The sequence below is a fragment of the Podarcis erhardii genome, assembly GCF_964252035.2.
Source record: "Podarcis erhardii genome assembly, chromosome: 5".
Lineage (NCBI taxonomy): Eukaryota > Metazoa > Chordata > Lepidosauria > Squamata > Lacertidae > Podarcis > Podarcis erhardii.
The window spans coordinates 28,572,932-28,594,638 of record NC_138509.1 but is presented as its reverse complement, the minus strand read 5'-3'; the positions used below and the strand labels follow the sequence as shown (position 1 = coordinate 28,594,638).

At 41.7% G+C, this 21,707-nt stretch overlaps 1 long non-coding RNA gene across 2 annotated transcripts in view; it reads right to left on the bottom strand.

Moving 5' to 3' along the window:
• Positions 1-21,707, bottom strand: part of LOC309342496 — a 578,273-nt gene that overhangs the window by 54,880 nt on the left and 501,686 nt on the right. For both annotated transcript variants that reach the window (XR_014156853.1, XR_014156854.1), the window contains one exon: positions 20,734-20,828. This is a non-coding gene — a long non-coding RNA (uncharacterized lncRNA). The remainder of the gene's footprint in view (positions 1-20,733; positions 20,829-21,707) is intronic.

Genomic DNA, 21,707 nt, shown 5'->3' with positions numbered 1-21,707 from the left:
CTAACATTTATAAAACCAGAAATAAGTGGGGTGGATGTGGTCCAGTGCCTGCCTTGCTATATAAACAGGCTCTGCTGCAGGTTGTGGAGATGACTCCAGATGGGTCAACACCAAAGCAAGATCGTTAGGGTTTGGTGCCCCCCCATGAGAGACAGAGAGAGAGTGTTGAAGGAGACTTATTCTCTTATTCCTGACAGAGTGTGATGTGCCTACTACTGGATTTTTGTTTATTATCTTTGGCCCTAGTCTCTGAGTTATATATGGTGACACAGGATAATGATAAGGATAATAATAATAATTTATACCCCGCCCATCTGCTAACTAGTCTGGTTGGGCAAGAAGCAAGGAGTTGCAAAGATGCTGCCACACTTTCTGTTGAAGTGGAGTGGAGACTGACCACCATCTGAGGCAGAGGCCTACATGTTTGGTCTCTCGTTTCTTGTTTCAGCCATAACACACCTCTGGAAGGTACTGGCAGCTCATCCACTAATCCATCTTTTAGTGTGAACGGCATACATAAAAAGGTCCTGCATTCAATTTTCTTCTTCACTTCAACATGTGTGCACATGCTTTTCTCTTTCTTTAAAAGATGAGATTCTGCCATTCAACTGTCTGAAAGAGTAGAGGGCTAGATTCAGTCCCTTACCCAGCTTTCCCATCAGAGAGCTGACTGGGGAGATGCTAGCTTTTTAAAAGCTGCTCCATTTATGCTGTGTTGGATAAAAGCTTTGTGTTTCTGAATTACAATTGGTTTCCTATTATACATACTACTTTATGGAGTATTTTAAAGGTACTCATCCTAAACAGCATAGGCCCTGTGTAACTGAAGGAATAAAATTTCCCCATGTGACCCACATTTGCAGCTGTGTGATCATCAAGAGGCAGCCTGCTTCAGGGTCCATCTGTTTGCCTTATTAGGCTGATTGAGATGGGACCATTGTGACACCATCTACGTGGGAACGCCCTTGGCAGAGAGGTGCTCTGTGCTTCTGTCACCAATTATAGGAAGCTTTTGGGATTCAGATTGTCATTCAAATTAAAATTAGATGTAAAACTGTACATAGGCTTCATATGCTATTTTAATATTGACTTTTCTTTCGTTTTATTGTTAAGCCATTTTGACAGTTTTATTAGAAAGGCACTGGCTTAATTTTAAAATAAACCATGTCAAATAAAATTGCTTTCCCACATGCACAGTTTGACTCTGGCCAGTTCTACCCACACTGCCGTTCTTTTATTTCAGCTAGAGCTACTGCTGAGCCAAAAGTTCTTGAGGAAGAATATTCAGATAACAAAAAAAAAAGGAGGGATGAATTTTGTTCCTTGAAACTGGGGTGAGGAATTTGGGCTGCCATAAACATTTGCTCCCTGAAAGAAATGCCTAAATGCCTTCACACCAGATTTGGTGTCTCCAACTGGATACTGAATAGAAAAAAAAAGGGGGGGCGTTGCTCGGCACTAGATTATTCAAGCCCATAATGTTTGTCTTACTCTATGCAAATATCAATCGCCCACATAATGTCTTGTCAGGTGGTTTGTTCAAATCCAAACACAAAACATAATCATATTTCTGAAAAACCCAAATAGGGAGTTAGTCTGACATCTTTAGTGGACATATGATGATTTACAAAACATGGAATAGAAATATTAATGAGACAAACCTATACACAACTGAACTCAGCAGGACTTGCATCTCAGTAGACATGCAGAGGATTGTGCTGTAAGGCCACACCTTAGTACAGTAGTCATTCTAGCAAACAGTTTAGGAATCATTCGCCACACCAGCAGCAGATTTGTTTTGAAAGCTGCTACTGCAAGCTACCTCAAGTGCTTAAGGACGATAATAAAATTGGATTAAAATCTACGGAATGCAAGAGCAGTAACTTTTTTGTTTTCACGCCTTAGATATTAAGTGTGTTCCTGTGGTTCTTACTCCCTCAACCAATTGGTTCCTTGAACCTACGCCACCTGTTGTCATGGTTTCCTTCTGCATTTAAAGCTCTTTGATCAGCAAAGGCCGCATTCTACCAGCCTCCCTCACTCCAAGTAGGGCATCTTCCGCAAATTGTCTCAATTATGTCAAACCTGCCCAGACTCTGTGAGTCAATTCCATTGTTTTCTTTAAATGAAACCCCTAATTATTTTACCTATGCAATCAATGCAATGTGGGTCTCTATTATCATTTCCCCCTTACAGTATCTCTCTGAGCCTCCAAATCTAATTAGCATTTCTCAGATAATCTCAGGAGCCGGTCAAATAGATTTAAACCACTTTGATTTACATCACGAGTTTTAATCATGATTTAACAACAAGGCAGCCTTGATTCAAATGCTTAGTTTTAATCATAATTTCCATTTATATTAGGTAGCTAATTTATTTAGAAGAGATTCACCCTCGCCGGCTGGCATTGCCATTAGACCACCTTCATTTGATTACTTTCTTACAGATAAAGCCAGGTAAAATTAAATATAAGTCATATTTTGCTAGCCACGGAGACAGATTCATGAGCCTTGAATTAACAGTTGCACAGCAATTTGCTCACACTAGGGATTGCCACCACTAACCATGTGACTGGTGCTTGCCTCAGTAGCAACTTGGGAAAGTGGTAGAATGACAGAGCTGGATTCAGATGCCCTATATCCATATTTACCTTTTTTCAGCTCAAGGGCCACATATATTTCTGTAAAAACCTTTCAAAGGCCACATGCCAATGGTAAGCAGAGCCACAGGCAAAACTGGGAGGAGCAAAACATTGGGGGGGGGGGTGGCCTTTGCACACACTTTGGTCCGACACATATCTTTATAGCAGGGATGATGAACCTGTGTTCCACCAAATGTAGCTGAACTCCAGCTCCCACCAGCCCCAGTCAGCACGGCCAATAGTCAGGATGATGGGAAATGTAGTCTAAAAACGCTCAGAGGGCCAATGTTACCCCATTGCTGCCTTATAGATCCAGGAAAGTTCTATACTGTGCCTCCTTAGTAAAGTGCTATGGAGACAGTGTGTTTTAAAACAAGAGACAGCTAATCCAAAAACAGACAACATTCAATAATAAGGTAAAAATATTAATGAACAACCCTAATTTTAGTACACCAATTCCTAATTCATAATGCATCAAACTTATCCAACTGCCTTTCATGCTCTTTTTATTAAAAGTAGTAATAGGAAAATAATTTGACTGGGTTTTGCAATAATCCCTTGCATGTACTCACAAGTAACGATCACACAACCCTGATCAGATCTACCCAGCACAAGGAAAAACAGACCCTTATATTTACAAAGTGGGATGACCGGTGGCTCCTAGATAAAGAGGCAAGCCAGGAGGAAGCTTCAGCTTCCAGAGAGGCAGCCAAACTGAATGAATGGGTGTTAAGGTGGCAAATACAACTCAGCATAAGCAAATGTAAATTGATTCACATTGGGCACTTATGAATTGGTGGTGAATATGTCAAGTCACAGTGCGGCAGCTGTGAAAAGAGATTTCAAGTCAGGGGTCATTAGAAAAGGGTTTGGAACAAAAACTGCAGAGATCATAACACTGCTATACAGATCTAGTACAACCACAATTAGAAAACTGTTTACAGTTCTGGTCCTGACATCTCAAAAAGGACATGGCAGAGATGGGAAAGGTTCAGAAAAAAGCAACCAAAATGATAAATGGGCTGGTACAACACTCCTATGAAGAAAGATTATAATGCTGGGGCTTTTTAGTTTGCAAAAAAGTTGAGGAAGGGGTGGACATGATAAGGTGTATAAAATTATGTATGGTGTGGAGAAACAAGATAGAAAGAAGTCTTTCTCCATCTCTCACTATGCTACAACCCAAGGTCATCTGCTGAAGCTGAATGTGGGAAGGTTCGGGATTGGCAAAATGAAGTTCTTCACATAGTGTACAGTTGCAAACTATGGAATATGATATTGCAATGTGTGGTGATGATCACCAATTTAGATGGCTTTGAAAAGGTTTCAGGCAAATTCACTGAGGATAAGGTTAACCAAGGCTACAAGCAAAGATGGCTGTGTACTACCTCAGGAATCAGAGGTGGTATGCCTCTGAATATCTGTTGCTGGGGAAAAGACTGATACAACTAGAGAGGCTTTTGGCCTGATCCAGCTGGGTGTTTCTTGTGGTCTTTGAGCAGACAGAGAATGGAATCTCTGGCAGAAGTGTCTGGAGGAGGACAGTGACTGCGCTGCTTATCCACAGAGAATAAATCTCTGAACATGATTACAGAGCAGTTTAAAATGGGGAGAGAGACTGCCCAGTTTGGCAGTCAGACCAATTACTTGGTGGCGTAGGTTTTGCTAATGTAGGAGAAGCTCTATAGAAATGCTAATAAATATTATGGGGTATTTTGCAAACAATGCTAAGAATTCAGTATATCTCTTAATGCATAACTTTTGAATCTGAATTAGTGCAAAAGAGAAAGCCATTTAAAAATTGAACACACTTTTTGAAAACCAACATGGATTTGTCAGTTGATTTTAAAAGACGCGTCATCAAAATGCAATTCATGGCACCCCATTATTTCAAATCTAGTATGCTGATTATCCTCTTAATACAAGCCATTTGGCTGTCATGTTCCAGTTTGATTTTTTTTTTTACTGTTGGCCAGGGATATTGAAGAAAGTAAACCAAATGTTGGCACTACTACATGAAAGAAGACAGCATTTGTACGAAGTAGCCATGCTTGTTGTGATTTGTTTCATTAACCATCCTTGGTCAGATAGTAATTGACTGGTATAAATTAGGGAATCCAAGGAGTTTCAGCAAACAATGAACACAAGAGGCATCTATAAGGGAACAAAGGCCCCTGCAAATGGAGCAATTATAGGCTTGTTGCAGAACTCACCACTATCAAATAAGTGCTATGCTAATAACAAGGATGGGACTGTGTCACTGGATTAAATAAAGATTTATTGTAAACAGATGGTAGAAGACGTGTCTTCCAAGCTAATGAAGAAGAAAAGAGGAACGTGAAACTAAGCAATAGTAAAAATATTCTTGTGTCCACAGGCCTGCCTACATGTGACAGACACCCTCTTGCAACTATTCAGGTCCACTGCAAGGATGGGAAACCTGTTGTTGGACTCCAATGCCCATCAGCCCCAGTCAGCATGGCAAATGGGCAGGTACAAAGGGTGCTTTGGTCCAACAACATCTGGGAGGCCACATATTTCCCATGCCACAGAGTTACTGTGCTTTAGGAGTCCCTTGCAAGAATGAACCATCCTGTAATGCTACATTTGCAAAATGCTGGAGCGCAGGGAAGGGCTGTGCGTGGGAGTCTGTCGTATGGATGACCTCAGGGTTCCCATAGCCATTATGTACATTCTTTATGCAAAGGATAATTATCTTACTTAAAATACATTCTAATTCAATATAATTATCCTTTCAAGAAAGAATGTTCATAATGCCTATGAGAAAACTAAAATCACTACATGAAGGCATACAGGCATATACCAGATGCTATTATCAAAAAATAAAGTGGAATGCAGGTCAAGAATATGTCAAAGTTCTGAAGGAGGGAGACTATAAGAAACCAAGAAAAGCTCAGCTGAACCAAAGGCCAAAGGCCCATCTAGTCCAGCATCCTAGTCTCTCAGTGGCCAACCAGATGCTTACAGAAAGCCTAACAAGAAAAATACATGCACAACAGACCTCTCCACACTTGCAGTCTCCAGCAACTGGTTTTCAGGGGCATACTGCCTCTAGTATAGGAATCACTGCACAACCATTGTAGTTAGCAGCCAATGATAGCCTTATCCATAAATTTCTCCCTTTTTAAAGCCATCCAAGTTGGTGGCCATTGATAGTGAACCAAGTACACTAGCAGAGTAGCAGGTTGGCTCTGCCAGGACATTTGCACCACGCTGACCTCCCTGTTGCCTTGCCCCTTTCCCCTCCCCCCTCCTGTAAGCAGCAGCTCAGCTGTTGTTAAGCCAGGTTAGTACTGCCACCCCACCCCACCGTCCACTACTGAAGTCCCTGATGTTCAGTTCCAGTAGGCACAGTAAACTAACTTTAATCTGGGACACAGTTCAGAAGGGCAAAACCTGAGCCTCATCCCAGGTTCTGGAATTACGCAGGACAGGCTTTACTTCTATGGTGTCCTTGAGTTATGTAAGAAACGGAATAGTGATTTATCTTCTTATAGAAGTAAATGAGTGCTCTTTATTCATAAGAACAATGCTGTAGAGGTAACACCCACCTACCACCCAGCCCTAACATTACAAGCACATAAGTGAATAGTACTTATATGGAGTTGGATCCAGAGTTCCCATGGGCACAATGTTTTTAGTAGGAGGTGATTTTTACCAATTCCCCTTTCTCCCCAGTAGTAGGAGCAGCTCTCTTAGTGGGGCAGAGCTGCTACACTAGCTTCCTAACAGGTGGGTTGCTGTTGCTTTGCACGAGGGTTGGGAAAGGGGGACAGGCATTAGACATGGTGCAAACACACAGGCAAGACTTCCAGAACAATGCCGGAGGTGGCGCTGAGGCTGCAGGGGTAAGGAAAGTGGCAAAATGGCTTCCTCTATCCTTCCTGTGAGAGTCAACCTCTTTGTCCCTTCCATGACCTGGATCCAACCCTCAGCTTCCTTCATTGGCATCAGCTCTGTCAATGTATTAAGCTGCTGATCAACAGAATGGAGACGATGAAACATGATGTTTTTGTTATGCAGCTTCTTTGCTGGGTGAGATTTACAGGAGGCTGTAAAAGTAATATATTGGCAATCAAAACCCAAAGAAAAGATGTCTTGACGGCCATATTTCTCCTTTTTTGCATCCCCTGGGATCCTCGCACTCGCATACATGTATGTCTACCAGTCTACCTCAAAATGACATAGATATATGTAGCTAGCAATTAAATTTTATAATTCTAATAAAAGAAATAACACTGGATCATAAAAATCAAGTTTCCAATCCTCCCCCCTTAATAAATATTTCCCTACTCAATGAATACAATCCAGTTTCAAATTTCATCAAACTCAACAGGAATGTTTAGAATGTCCTTAACCCTTTCCTGCTGAAATGAACAAGACCTTTAAAGTGCTCGATCGTGACTGCATATCTCCCAGTGTTTTCCATTCACAATCTTTCCTTCCCATGGGAACTTTATTATATTAATAGACAGGGAGAGGCAGTGGTTATCAATGACTTTCCAGGGACCGAAAGATACATCAGAACTCTCATCCCTCCACTACTCCAACATTCACTCCTTACGCTATCGACTTTGGAGATTTGACATTGGTAAGGCCAAGAGTGCTGTTAGGGAGCAAGGTGGGCAAGGATCCAGTGTCTTCCAGTTCCTCACTTTCCCTTTTTCCCAGTCTGTGAACTAAAATAAGGATCAGGCGGAGGGACTACCTTTGAATTCCTAACCTTCCATTTCTTAGGATTGAACAAGGGACACCTCACTTTATGTTTAAAAAAAAATTGCTTATAGCTGGTCACCTAAATTACTGTGTCAGAATTCTTCAAATCATCTCTGCCTTGAAGAATTATGTGTACAGTATACTCCCTGGGGTGAAATGCACTTTTAAGCTCTTGGACTTGCTTCCTGTGCAGGGCCTGCTTGGTGCGCTGGCTCTGGGACTAGTAGGGATGCTCTCCCTCTCCCTGACTGCTAAAAGGCCGGCTAGCTAGTCATGGGGTGGCTCCAAGGATAACACGATTTTGTCTATATGAATTTTCACACATATGCATTACCCTTGGAACTAAACCCCTGCATAAGATTCAGGCCAATTCTATCTAAAAATGACACAAAACTGAAAGATTTGCAAATTCTTTAGAGAATAGGTGTGAGATACTGAAAAAAATATGTACAACCTTTAAGGTGGATATATACAATGTCACTGGGCTAATGTCTTCATATTTAATTATTATTATTATTATTTATTAAATTTGAATAGTGCCCTTCATACGTAGGACTAAGGGAGGTTCAGAGCATAAAAACACAAAATAAAAACACAAAATACATAATAAAACAAGAGCAAAAAATCCACAAACCAATAACCCCACATCCCGTTTTCTAGGATCCTATTGCCTAATATTCATCGTTCTTAAAATCCAAAAATCTTTTTCATGCTTTATATGCCTACATAGGACTCTAACAGAAACCAACTTTACTAGCACAATATATTTTGAAAAGCAAACTGACAGGTTCTCGCTTTCTCCCTAAACTATTTCCCATATATTACTTGTAAATAGCAGGAAGAAATGTATATGCAATTAAAAAATCTTCACTCAAACAGCTCAGTGCTGAAAAGGCAATCCTTCAGTTTACAAAAGCAGCTTGCCACTTCTGCAGTGAATAAAGAGACCACCTGGCATGTATTTCTGTTTCTCCTTGCGCTTCAATCGACTGTCAGTATTTCCTCCACGCTCAATGATAGCCAGTGACCCCTCCATAATAATAAAAAAAATCCATTGAATTTATTTAAAATCTCTATTAATGCTACTTAATACTATTTGTCCCAGAAAACAAATATTCAACTATTCAGTTACTGGACTGTATGCCTGTTAGTGGGTACAATAGTTGGGGTCCGCCGCCTAATCCTACTATATTTTAAAGATGGCTCAATCCCATCTGTCAATTTGTCCTTAACTGTCAAGATAGTGACTGGTATTCAACGTCCATCACTGTAGCCAAGACAAAAAACTCACAAAACATTACATGCTGTGCCTGCAGGCAGTCACATACTGAAGTCTATATATTTTGCTGTGATAAAATGTAGGAAAGTAGTAAAGTCCTAACAATCTGATGGGGGAATTAATTACACACATGGACTTATGTATAGCAACCGTGCTGTCAGTCTCCATTATCTAACAGTATTTATAAAACTAGTTACACACCAACAGTGTTTGATAATGTTTGACCAAAGTGTAAATATACAATGAATCATTCCAGTATTTATTATTTATGTCTTTATTTTATGAGGGCTGTCACTGCAACTTAAAAATAATTTAAAACCAAAGAGTAAAATGATGTTAGAAATGAGTCAAAGGGTGGTTGCTTTGAAAGAGTTAGAAACTGCTTGCCTATTCATTGCCCTCAGTCTGAATTAGGGCTGCCATACATCCAAATTCTCCCAGACATTAGCGGGATCTCAAAGGCGGAACTGACGTCGGGGGGGGGGGTCCCAAAAGGAAGTGCTTTGCCCTGGATCGAAAAATTGCATTATTGTAAAGCTCAGCAACTTTCAGGGTGTCCTGATTCTTACTTTTTGAAATATGGCAACCTTAGTCTGAATCAATTTGGGTTGTCTTTAAAGACAGTCAGAAAGTGATTCTACGCATGTTTAACCAAAAATAAGGCCCTTTAATCGTACATCGAAATGAGTGTTTAGAGTAGGGTTTCCCAAATGTGGGACTCAAGCTGGGCTTTTTTTTACTACAGTTCCGATCATCCCTGTCCACTGGGACCTGATAGCTTGGGATGGTGGGAGTTGCAGTCCAAAAACAGATGGTTTAGAGGAGTGGTGCTTTTCCAAGCACAATTCAAAGTGAAGATGCAGCTTGGGACCCAGTTTCTGAAGGAATGCATCTACCTGTCTATGTGCAGAGGTCAACTTTGGAGGCTCTCCTCCAGGTGACCCTGCCAAATGGGCCTTCTATGGTTCATGGTGCCCATGAGTGAAATTTGCTTCCCAGGAAAGTTTGCCTGAGAACAACATTGCTCTCTGTTCAGCATCAGGCTAAATATTTGCTGTTCTGTGTAAGGAAGATTATATTTCTTTTTCCTTTTAAAAATGTAAATAATATATGCTTTTATTTTTTCTGTGTTTCTATTATTATTACAGTATATTTGCGTTTTAAAACTTGTATTTAAATATTTTATACATACACAGAATGAGCAGATAAATAACTGGCAATATTACTGAGAAAGAATCAGTTTGAATACAGAACAATGTGTCTATTCAATTTTATGCTAAGCTGAAAAGAAAATATTTTCAATCATCAGTTCCCATGGCACTGGATACCTCAAAGGTTGAAGCACATTTATATGTTAAAACATGATAGACAGAGTGATGTTTAAGCCTCCTAACAATGGCACAAGGGAGCTGTAGAAGTTTTCCTCAACCTGTTACCCTTTAGCTGTTTAGGACTATGGCTTTCATTAGTCCTAGCCAGCATGCCAAATGGTCAGGGGTGATGAGAGTTATAGTTTAAAACCTTTGGAGGGCACCATGTTGAAGCCTGCATATAAGTTCAATGCTCCTGAATGAAGATAGCTCAGTCAGTAGAGCACGAGTCACATAATCTCAGGGTTATGGGTTCGAGACCCACACTGGTCAAAAAATTCCTGACATTGCAGGGGGTTGGACTAGATGACCCTCATGGTCCCTTCGAACTCTACAATCCTTTGATTCTATGAAGTAAGAAAAAAGAATGCAGACTCTAATATCTAATAAAGTTAATATGTTAATTTGATTAACATCAATCAAATTAATATATTATGTAATAATGTGAATCAAAATACTGAACCGAGTTTTGTTCCTGAAGATGTACTGGTAAATGCATCTGTATAGGATCTGGATTCAAGGTGGGGATAACAGGACCGAAACAACTTTATAAAACAAGCCTTAACTTCTGCCGCCATCTAGCATTTTTCAAGGCCTCTTACAAAATAACCCAAATAATTGTGGTGACTCCAAAACTATTTAAAAAGAACTACCCTACTAGTTTCCACAGCATTTGCCAACGGATGACATAGGAGGGTGCCTCAAGTGAACTCTGGTCATAGATTATCATAATCATCATCAAAGGAAAACCAAATGTATTTAAGGGAATTAAAATGTACATGACATACAAAAAAATCCACAGTGACTTTCTGTACAAGACAAAATTCCTCCCCATAGTCACACACTCATCGACTAATGAGTAGCTATAGTAAAGGGCAGCTCGGGGGGGAGTCAGTTAATTCATACCAAAGAACGCCAGCACATCCACAGGCCAATGTACTATTTACTATGAGATTTGAAGCTCCAAAGATGGAACAGGTCGGGTTTGTTGAGAAAACTTTAAAAAATGAAATACATTTCCTTCAAACAATGACCCTTATGCACTGTTGATTAGTATTACTGAGGGATTTGTCATCTCTTTCTCTCTCTGCATTGGCGTTAAGATTTATATGATAAAAAGGTAAAATTTTAAGATAATCTGCTTTGACAATAGAGAACAAAAGGCTGACCCTTTGAATCAAAACAGAATCAGTCTTTGCCCATGAACTCCTGCTCCGGCCCTCCAAACAGTGATTCCTGGATGCCTCAAATAGGTGCATTGCAAATAATGATAAATAATAATAATAATAATAATAATAATAATAATAATAATAATAATAATAATGTGCTCTCTGGATGACGCATGTAAGACAGCCAAGTCAATTTGTATTACATTAAGCACCAGGTTGTTCAGACATTACAGTATATTCTAATTCTCAAAGTGTCTTCCCCACTTCCTGGTGCTGCTCAACAATGTTTCAAACTAACCATAGAAGACACAAGCTCATAAAAGTGTGATTAAGCCTTCCTGCCCATGTCTACTTATGATTAGCTCAAGGCAGTACCAAGTCATTAGGAACCCAGAGGTGAGAGTTCATCTCCAGATCCTAGTCAATCCTCTTTCCCCCAAAGTCCCTAGCTGTTTGCTGTTGAAAACAGCATGGTGGAGATGGACTAGATCATGGGTAGGCCCAATCACCTTCTAAATCCGGCCCGCGGATGGTCCGGGAATCATCATGCTTTTACATGAGTAGAATGTGTCCTTTTACAGCCATACCTCATGATATAGACGCTTCAGGTTACGTGTTTTCGGGTTGCGGATCACGGGAAACCCGGAAGTACCGGAATGGGTTACTTCCGGGTTTCGCCGCTCATGTATGTACAGAAGTGCTAAATCACACTTTGTGCATGTGCAGTAGCGCCAAATCGCGCCTGCGTAGACGTGGTGCTTCAGGATGCAAACGCTGCGGGTTGCAGATGTGCCTCTGTCATGGATTATGTCTGCAACCCAAGGTTCCACTATATTTAAAATGCATCTCTGGGTTATTTGTGGGGCCTGCCTGGTGTTTTTACATGAGTAGAATGTGTGCTTTTATTTAAAATACATCTCTGGGTTATTTGTGGGGCATAGGAATTTGTTCATTTTTCCCCCCTTCAAAATATAGTCCAGCCCCCCACAAGGTCTGAGGGACAGTGCTGAAAAAGTTTGCTGACCCCTGGACTAGATGGACCTTCGCATGATCCAGCAAGGCAATTTTTGTGCTAGTCACTTAAATAAGACATAGTCCCCATGTTTGGCTACTTTTCATCCAAGTTCCGGATAGTCAAAAAGCGTATGCAAAAGCCCCCAAATGTTGGCATTTAGACTCCAGTGAGCAGTGCAGTCCCCGAGCCCCAGCTACCCAAAGGATACAAATAAAAAAGGCTCCCATGCTTTGACAGCAAAGTCAATCCCACGTCTGGCCTGCCAATACTTGGAAAGCTCCCCAACTAGTCTCAGCTAAAGCTTGAGCAGACTCACTTTATATTACTGATAGGGAACCCAGTGATGGGTCATAAGGGGGAGGACAGAAGAAGTGGTGTCATTCCAGTGGCAGCACTATGCTCACAAGAGCAAGGGCAGGGCGGGGTGAGGCAGTGTCATTGTGGGGGAGTTCTAGGTTGTTGGTGGCTCCACTTGGGGGGGGGGCTACATGCAGGGCTGTTGTCACCACCAACCTGGAGCTCCCTAGGGTACCCTGCCTCATTTTAATGAGTGACGTGCCTCCATCACCAATTGGATGCCGCTGTCCTCCCCCCACCCACAGATGACCTACTGCTGGAGCAACCTGTGGCCCCCCAGATGTTGTTGAATCACAACTCCCATTATTCCTGATCATCATAAGCAATAAAAGGGCATCTGGAGGGGGTCTTTCTCTCTTCCTGCTGTTGGTGCTTAACCTCTTCTACTGGTGCAAAGTACTAGTGGGATTCCTCTTTATCCATAGTGACATAATGGCAGTATACACCACCAAAGCTCCAGCAAATGAATGTGTGGCCGGCTGTGTGGGGAGCTCCTTCCACCTAAGCATCTGTCTGTCTGTCTGTCTGTCTGTCTGTCTGTCTGTCTATCACCTGCAGTGACACTTTTTACAACTGAGGGGGGGGGAGTGAAATCTTCATTCGACCAATATATGCTACTGAAGGACTATGCACAGATACTGAGTTCACAGTACTCCTCATCGGGCAGGCAGACTGGAAAGGACAGATGAAAGTACAAACGCTTTTAGACAAGATGACTTGGTGTCCTTAGTAGCTGAGATGCTGCTATATTGCCTATTTATTTCTCTCACACTTCCAACCCATCAGCAGCTCTCTATATACTGAACATCACCACGGTACACATCCTTGATAGAAGCATATATTTATGTTTTCCTTTATATATTTTAGAAATGGTATACAGTAACTGCATAGGAGTAAAATAAACCTAAAAGCACAGGCTGGGTGACCTGTGAGTTGAGATTCCTGCAGTGCAGGGGGTTGGAGTTTCCTTCTAATCACTATGCCCTGAAACCCCTTCATCACTTTTCAAATGTGGCTTTACTGAAATCAGCTGAAGGTTTCCAAATGATTTAATGTGTTTTTATTATTTGTTTTTTATAATTTCGTAATTCATGTCCCATTAAACTTTAATTAGTTTAATGTAAATGCCCAGTGCGCTTCCATCGTCACAAGTCCCACTACAGCAGAGCATTTCGCGCAGCGGTTTAGAAGGGCAGGAGAGGCAGTATCTTTTCAAAGAGGAGTCTTGGAGCAAGCGGTTTGTAACTCAAAGATAAGGTTTATTTACAAAAAACAAAAAACCCCCGGCGACGAACCACACATATCAGCAAACACGCCCAAAAGGGGAGAGGGGGAAAAAAAAGGGAACAAACACATGGGAGACTGACTATTTATACAAACTCATGTTCCTGGAAGCCTAATGACCTCCAGCTGCTCAGTGATTAGAGCGTTTCTGCTACCTTTTAACCCTTTGATAGCAACACCCCCTCTCGCTCGTAACACTGAGCTGTACCAACCTTAATTCAAATTTAAACCTGAACAGAAACATTTATGAAATTGCGGACTCAAAGCTTTCGTAAAACCGTCTGCGAGATTTTCTTGGCTTGGACAATACTTTAGTTCAATTAAACCTTGTTTTACACTTTGGCATACATTTTGATAACGGATATCCAAGTGTTTTGTGTGTGCCTTGAATTGACCTGATTTAGCTAGTTTAATACAAGGTTGATTGTCTTCCCACACTCTGATAGGTAGGGAACATTCTCCAAACAATTCTTGTACCAGTTGCTTATAAAATTCCAGTTCTCTACATACATCTGATAATGCATTAAACTCAGATTCAGTTGAACTTAAAGCTATAAGTGACTGCTTTCTTGATCTCCAACCAATTAGTGCATTTCCAAATTTTATCGCCATTCCTGACACTGATTTTCTATCTGGTCCAGCATCTGCCCAACTACTGTCGGCCCAACATTCAAGTTGTGTGCTGCCCTCTGCTGATAGTTTTAAGCGAAACCTTTTGGTAGTTTGGAGATACCTTAAAACTCTCTTTACTCCTTGCCAAGCATGCACTGATGGTTTTTCAGCTTGTCTACACAGCATGTTGACAGCATATGTTATATCGGGCCGAGTCCACTGTGCAATGTGGAGTAGACTGCCTATCGCTGACTGGTAAACCCCGGGATTACAGAACTCTGCCTGTTGCTCGACTTGAGCATCCTTTATGTAACTTAACTCCATTGGGGTTTTAACACCAGCACAGTTGTCCATTTTAAACCTTTCCAGCAACTGCTGGATCTTAGCTTCTTGGCTGAGCCAATAGTTCCCATTTTCATCTTGCTGAATTTTAACTCCTAGATAAACAGATACATTGCCTAGTGATTTTATCTGAAACCTTTCTCCAAGCTTTGTGGCAAATTGTTGTGCAAGTTTATCATCCTTTCCACTGTATAATAAATCGTCAACAAATATCAAGACTGCTTCTTGTTCACATCCCGAGCCTTTTAGATAAAGACACGCATCTGCTGCGCTCTTTCTGAACCCCATGCTCTCTAGAGCATTGTTTAAGCAGGAATTCCAATTACGGGCGGACTGTTTCAACCCATAAATGGATTTGTGTAGGCGCCAGACCTGGTTTGGCTTGTCTCCTTCAAAACCCGGTGGTGCTGTCATATAGACTTCCTCCTGTAAGTCTGCATTTAAATAAGCCACATTGACATCAAAATGAAACAGCTTATTTCCCTTCTTAGCTGAAGAGGCTAAAAGCATTCTTAGTGACTCCGATCTTGAAGTAGGGGCATAGATTTGAGAATAGTGAACACCTTTGCGCTGCGAAAACCCTTTTGCAACTAGTCGGGCTTTATATTGCAACTCTTCAGTAGTTGTGGGCTTTAAACGATATACCCATCGACAACCTACAGCTTGTTGCCCTTTTGGAAGCTCTGTACTTGTAAACACACCGAGAGACTTCATTGAAGCCATCTCTTTTTCCATTGCTTCCTGCCACTTTGCGGCTTCTGAGCTTGGAAGCTGTTGTACTTCCATATAGCTATCTGGCTCACACTGTGCCATATTTACGTATACACTTGTCACCTTAAACCGCTCTGGCGGCTTGCCCTTTGTGGCACGGTTTGATCTGTGCAATTGTTCCTCTTGTGCCCCCTCTGACCGTTGGCTGTCAGAATCTGTCTCAGACTTTATATCTGGATGTGCCTCTAGGGATAAAGACCTCCGTTTAGATACCTCCCTTGGGCTTGGTGTTGCAGGTGACCTGCTTCGCTTTTGCTGTCTGCTAGGCCTACTGGGTGGCGATGTTGGAACACTCCTAGATTTTGGCTTTTCTACCTTAGGAGAAGAACCTTGTGCCTGGTCAGAATCTGCATCTGAACCATGTGCACCATCCCCTTCTGGCTCATTACTCTCTGGACTTTCATTCTCAGCATGAATGCCTAAGTCATCTCTCAAAATGTCAGGGTTACCATGTAAGTGAGTCCATCCGGATTGCTCACAAAATTCAGCGCTCCTACTGAGGACCACTCTTGTAGTATCCCCATTTGGGTTCACGAATCTCCAAGATTTGGCGTGTGGTTCGTACCCACAAAATATGAGTTTCCTAGCCCTTGGACCTCCCTTTTTCCTTAACGCTTTTGGGATAAGTACATAGGCTTGACATCCAAACACCCGAAAGTAATTAATTTTGGGCTTCTTCCCATATAAAGCAAAATAAGGGGTAGTGCCAATTACAGAATTATATACTCGGTTCAGAATATGAGTAGCCGCCTGCCAGGCTTCCGCCCAGTAACTCTGAGGGAGTTTAGCATCAAACAACATAGAGTTTGCCAACTCTTGCAGAACCCTGTTTTTACGTTCGGCCACGCCTCCTTCTTGGGGGGAATAAGGTGTAGACAGACGATGCTTAATTCCCTTTTTCTTAAAGAAATTCTGCAACACAGACCCGGTAAATTCTGACCCTCTGTCTGTTTGAAAAGCAAGTACTTTAGTACCGAATTCAAGTTCTACTGCATGAACCCAATTTTTAACTGTTTCTGCAGTATCTGCTTTGGTTTTGAGAGGAAAAAACCATGTGACTTTTGTTTTGTCATCCGAGAGACACAGTGCATACCTCGAACCTCCCATGCTAGCAACAGGCATTGGGCCACATAGGTCCATATGCACAAGTTGGAATACTTTGTCAGATTTCCTATCTGAACTGGGATAGCTGCATCTATGAACCTTCGCCCTTTTGCATGCAGTACAATCCAAATACTTAGCACATTTGTTCATTTTGCACCCTTCTGATAATTCAGGTTGCCTTTTAACATACTGAAAATTAATATGTCCCAGACGGCGGTGCCATAAATGAACACAAGAATTATGGGTAGGCAAGTTCACACAACCAGCATGAACCTGTTCAACTTCATCTGGACTTGTCTCAAAATAATATAACCCATTTCTGCATTCCACCTGCAAAAGAGATACGTTATTCTTTGAAATAGTGCAAACCCCATTTTCAAACACAGTTTTAAACCCAACTCTATCAAGTTCTGACACAGACAAAATACACCCCTTCAATCCCTTTAGCACGTAGGCATCAATTTCTGTTTGCAAACAATTCAAGAACACTGTGCCTACGGTCTCTAAGGAACGTTTAGTTGAATCTGCCATAGTCACAACTTTAGGGGTTTGCAAATGTCTGCAATTCTGCAAACGGACACTAGATGGCGCCACCAGGTGGTGAGATGCACCACTGTCGACCAACCAGCGTAGATTGCTGCCTTGGCCACGCCCTTGCATCAACGCCATTGCTGAAGCCATGTGCTGTGTGCTGTGGGAGTAGCCACGACCTCCTCCTCTTCTTCGACGTCCCCTGGAACTCCTTGTCTGGTAACTAGGGGTAACGGCCTTGGTGCTGTCTTGACCAGGTTCACGTGTGCAATTCCTGATTAGATGGGAGGGGGAACCACAGCGAAAACAGTGTCTAGCTGCAAAAGCATTTACTGTGTGCTCAAACTCAGCATCAACACTCTTAGGCACAGCATAACTCCCCTTTGAAGACAAACCTCTTTCTCTTTGCCTTTTATCCTGTTCATCTGCAAGCCGAGATGAAATGTATTCAAGGGTTAATTCAGTTGAAGGCATAGCTTCCAAAGTTAGAGCTAGAGTCTCATAGCTTTTATCAAGAGAAGACAACAATATGTATGACTGCTGCTCCATAGAGAAAGGAATGCCCAGCTGTCTTAGTTGATTAAAGGCAGACACCATTTTGGCAATATGTTCTTTCACACACGCTCCCGGTTGGAGACGTAAATCAAACAAACATCTTGTAGCATGGATCTTGGCCCCCGCAGTGTTTCTGGCATTTAACCGCTGCAGAACCGTCCAGACCTCATGCGTGTTCTTTAACTCAGAAACATAAGGCATTTGCTCTGGTCCCACTGCCAAAACTAGTAGACCTTGGGCTTTCCTGTCGCGTTTCTGTGAAGCTGCTGCTGCTGCTTTGTCTTCTGCAGACGCGTCTGCAGCTGCCTGTAAAGGCGGTGCTTCAGTGCAACTCCACAACTCTTTTGCTTGCAACCAAACCCTTACTCTAGCCTTCCAATCTTGCCAATTTTTCCCATTGAGTCGCGTAAACGGGACAGAAAAACTTTCCTGGGACTCTGCCATCCTCCCTGGGGCTTAGGAACGATACTCACACACCTGTAGACCGTCTCCCAGCTGCTGAGGTGGCTCCTTGAGGAATAAGGCGTCTTCCAGCGAGTACAAACTGCGCAGTGCCTGTTTAAAACTTTTCTAGGCACGTTGCAGGACTCAAGCTGCTTTGAAGGCTTTCGTTGTCGGCAACCGCTTCTGTCTTCGCTCCAGTCCTTTCATAAATCACTCTGAACTGCACTCCTTATCTCCTTCTTGACGTACAAACATCCATAACCTGTCCCATTAAACTTTAATTAGTTTAATGTAAATGCCCAGTGCGCTTCCATCGTCACAAGTCCCACTACAGCAGAGCATTTCGCGCAGCGGTTTAGAAGGGCAGGAGAGGCAGTATCTTTTCAAAGAGGAGTCTTGGAGCAAGCGGTTTGTAACTCAAAGATAAGGTTTATTTACAAAAAACAAAAAAACCCCCGGCGACGAACCACACATATCAGCAAACACGCCCAAAAGGGGAGAGGGGAAAAAAAAAGGGAACAAACACATGGGAGACTGACTATTTATACAAACTCATGTTCCTGGAAGCCTAATGACCTCCAGCTGCTCAGTGATTAGAGCGTTTCTGCTACCTTTTAACCCTTTGATAGCAACAATTCATGATCCAGCAAATACCATTAATTTAAATACGAGAGCTTTGCATGCATTTAAATCTCTCTTATTGAAACCAGGGGGATCTAAAAGTGTTTAACTTTTACCAAACTAACTAACTCCTTGTTAGTGGTCATTGTACATTTTGGCAGCAATTTAATCCATCGTGCAGATACACATAATTGGTATACACAGAACTGGGTCTGTTCAGCTATGGATTCTGCTTGCATTTCAGCCACTAAATACCCACACATATGATAGATTTCAATTATTGACCTTTTGGTCCCTGGACCTTGCTGCAAAACTCGTCAAAGTCTCTGTGAATGCTAATTATGAATCCATATTTAATTATTTGTGGATGTGTAAGAATAGAATTCCCTTACTTCGTGGATTTAGGCACCACCAATTAAACAAAAATGCAATTAGGACTGATTCTCATACGTAGTAGATGTAAAATGACCAATCCTGATGATGTATTTTCTTCAAGTAATAACCTCTGAGATTGGCAAAATGAAAGTGTCATTTGCAACCCCTTTGCAGAATTGTTTATCAAACGAATTACAGAGAAACTGGAATATGAAAAGGTGGTAATTAAAAGAATTCATGGAAGTGCCACAGAATGAATGAATATTCATACACCATCATGAGCTTTAACGCTTCAAGTCTGATTTTCATTTCATATTTATAATGTCAATCTGGAGTTGCAGAACTTTGTGATTACCTTTTCAGGGTTTACTGAGGTCTGGAGACAACAAACCCCCCCCCCCATAGGTAGAAGGATGGATATAGGTACAGATTTTCACTTAGATGACATAGAAAAATACAGGGGAAAATTACCTGGCTCCATCTAGGGATGAAATTTGGTCCACTTTTCACAGGGGATTGACATGATCTGATGTACCTGAACTTGCTTGAGAAATGGAACACAACTCCCAGCTGCCTTATGTACTTTTCTGGATTTTGCCATGCATTTGTGGTGCGTAAACACACAAATATGTTTTTTTCTAAATGGCTCAATGTATTGAAAATAATTGATAAATTCTGGGTAAAAAGTGTCTACAAAAGGCATACAATGAGAGATAATAGCTTGCAACCAAGGACTGATTCCATTAGCCCACAACCACCTCCAGCAACTAGAAAGAGTTGGTAAAGTGCCGATTGATTACCAAAAGAGTGGAGATTATCTGTTGCTGGTGATCATCATGATTAGTAGGTTCAATCAGGCTACAGTAAAGCACTTTTAAAGTGTGTAGCTGAATGTTGCACACAACAAGCACAGGCTGATGTCCTGTTTCTTCACTACAAGGCCATGTTTGGAGGGTGTGATTATGAGCAGAGGGGTTGATGCAGGGGAACTTTACTGATACACAGCAACCCATTTTTTTCCAGATAAACAATAAAAACACACAAACTGTGCAAAGGTCCAATGTCACAAAGTTCGTTTGTTGTTTTTTGAACAAGAATACCACTGCTGTTTCGAGAATGAGTTAAGAAGAGGAGGTTAAGGGGTGATATGATAGCCACGTTCAAATATATAAAAGGATGTCACATAGAGGAGGGAGAAAGGTTGTTTTCTGCTGCTCCAGAGAAGCGGACACGGAGCAATGGCTCCAAACTACAAGAAAGAAGATTCCACCTAAACATTAGGAAGAACTTCCTGACAGTAAGAACTGTTCGACAGTGGAATTTGCTGCCAAGGAGTGTGGTGGAGTCTCCTTCTTTGGAGGTCTTTAAGCAGAGGCTTGACAACCATATGTCAGGAGTGCTCTGATGGTGTTTCCTGCTTGGCAGGGGGTTGGACTCGATGGCCCTTGTGGTCTCTTCCAACTCTATGATTCTATGATTCTAAGAAAAGGTAAGTACAATATTGCATTAAGAGTTCTAAAACTTACTTTGTCTAAGTGCTTTCTGCTTCCTCTTTCCCCTCAGGTGGTTTCCAGTGGATTCCTGATGCATGATGATGATGTTAAATTTCACAAACACATATCTGGAATCAAAGTGGAAAGCATTTATTTTATATAGACCGTCAGCCGTACTGTTTCCATTGGTATATAGTAGTGAACGCTCAACTCTCCTATGGACGAAACTCTATGCAGTTTCAAAGAGTGCAGAGAGGTTGCTAGCTGGAACATGATCATATTGTCTGTTTGGGGGCCAAATTAAAAGTGTCATTTAAAGCCCTAAACATTTGGGGTCAGGTTTCCTGAAGGATCACCTCTTCTGGGACTTATCTTACCTACATGGACCTTCAGAGGATATTCTTTGGGTGTCTCTCTACCAAATGACTTATGATGGGAGTTTACTAGAGACATGACATTTTCTGGGCTGGCACCCTGGTTATGGAATGCCTTTCCCAAAGGCGCTTCCCTGAAGTCTATGTTGCAACATTTTGGTGCTGCATTACAATCTTCACACCCACCCACACATCCATAGCATTTCAATTTTTAAAACCTTTTAGTCAGTAATCCTAAATTCACTGACCCCAACCCCAATTCGTGCACCCCAATGTGCAGATTGTCATTTTAATGATTTACAGACTCTTTGGATTTTTTTTCTTCAGTGAAGGGCATTGCTGTGAACTCTGTTCTATGGACATTTCCTTCTGCTGAATTCATTTTACTTATGGTTGCAGAAGTATATTATATTAATTTTTAAAAAAACTTTTGGTGTCCAGAGCAATGAACTATAAATATATTAAAAGTGGTACCACATGTGGTGGGGTGGAATCTCCAGCATCACTTCTCCTTACATGGGTGGGGCAGTGGCAGGTCCAGGGTTGCGCAGATACACTGGTGTTCCTAACTTGTTGCCTCCCTGCCCAGGCCCTGTCCATGTAGGCAGCGGATAAGCTAATGTCAGGAGGATG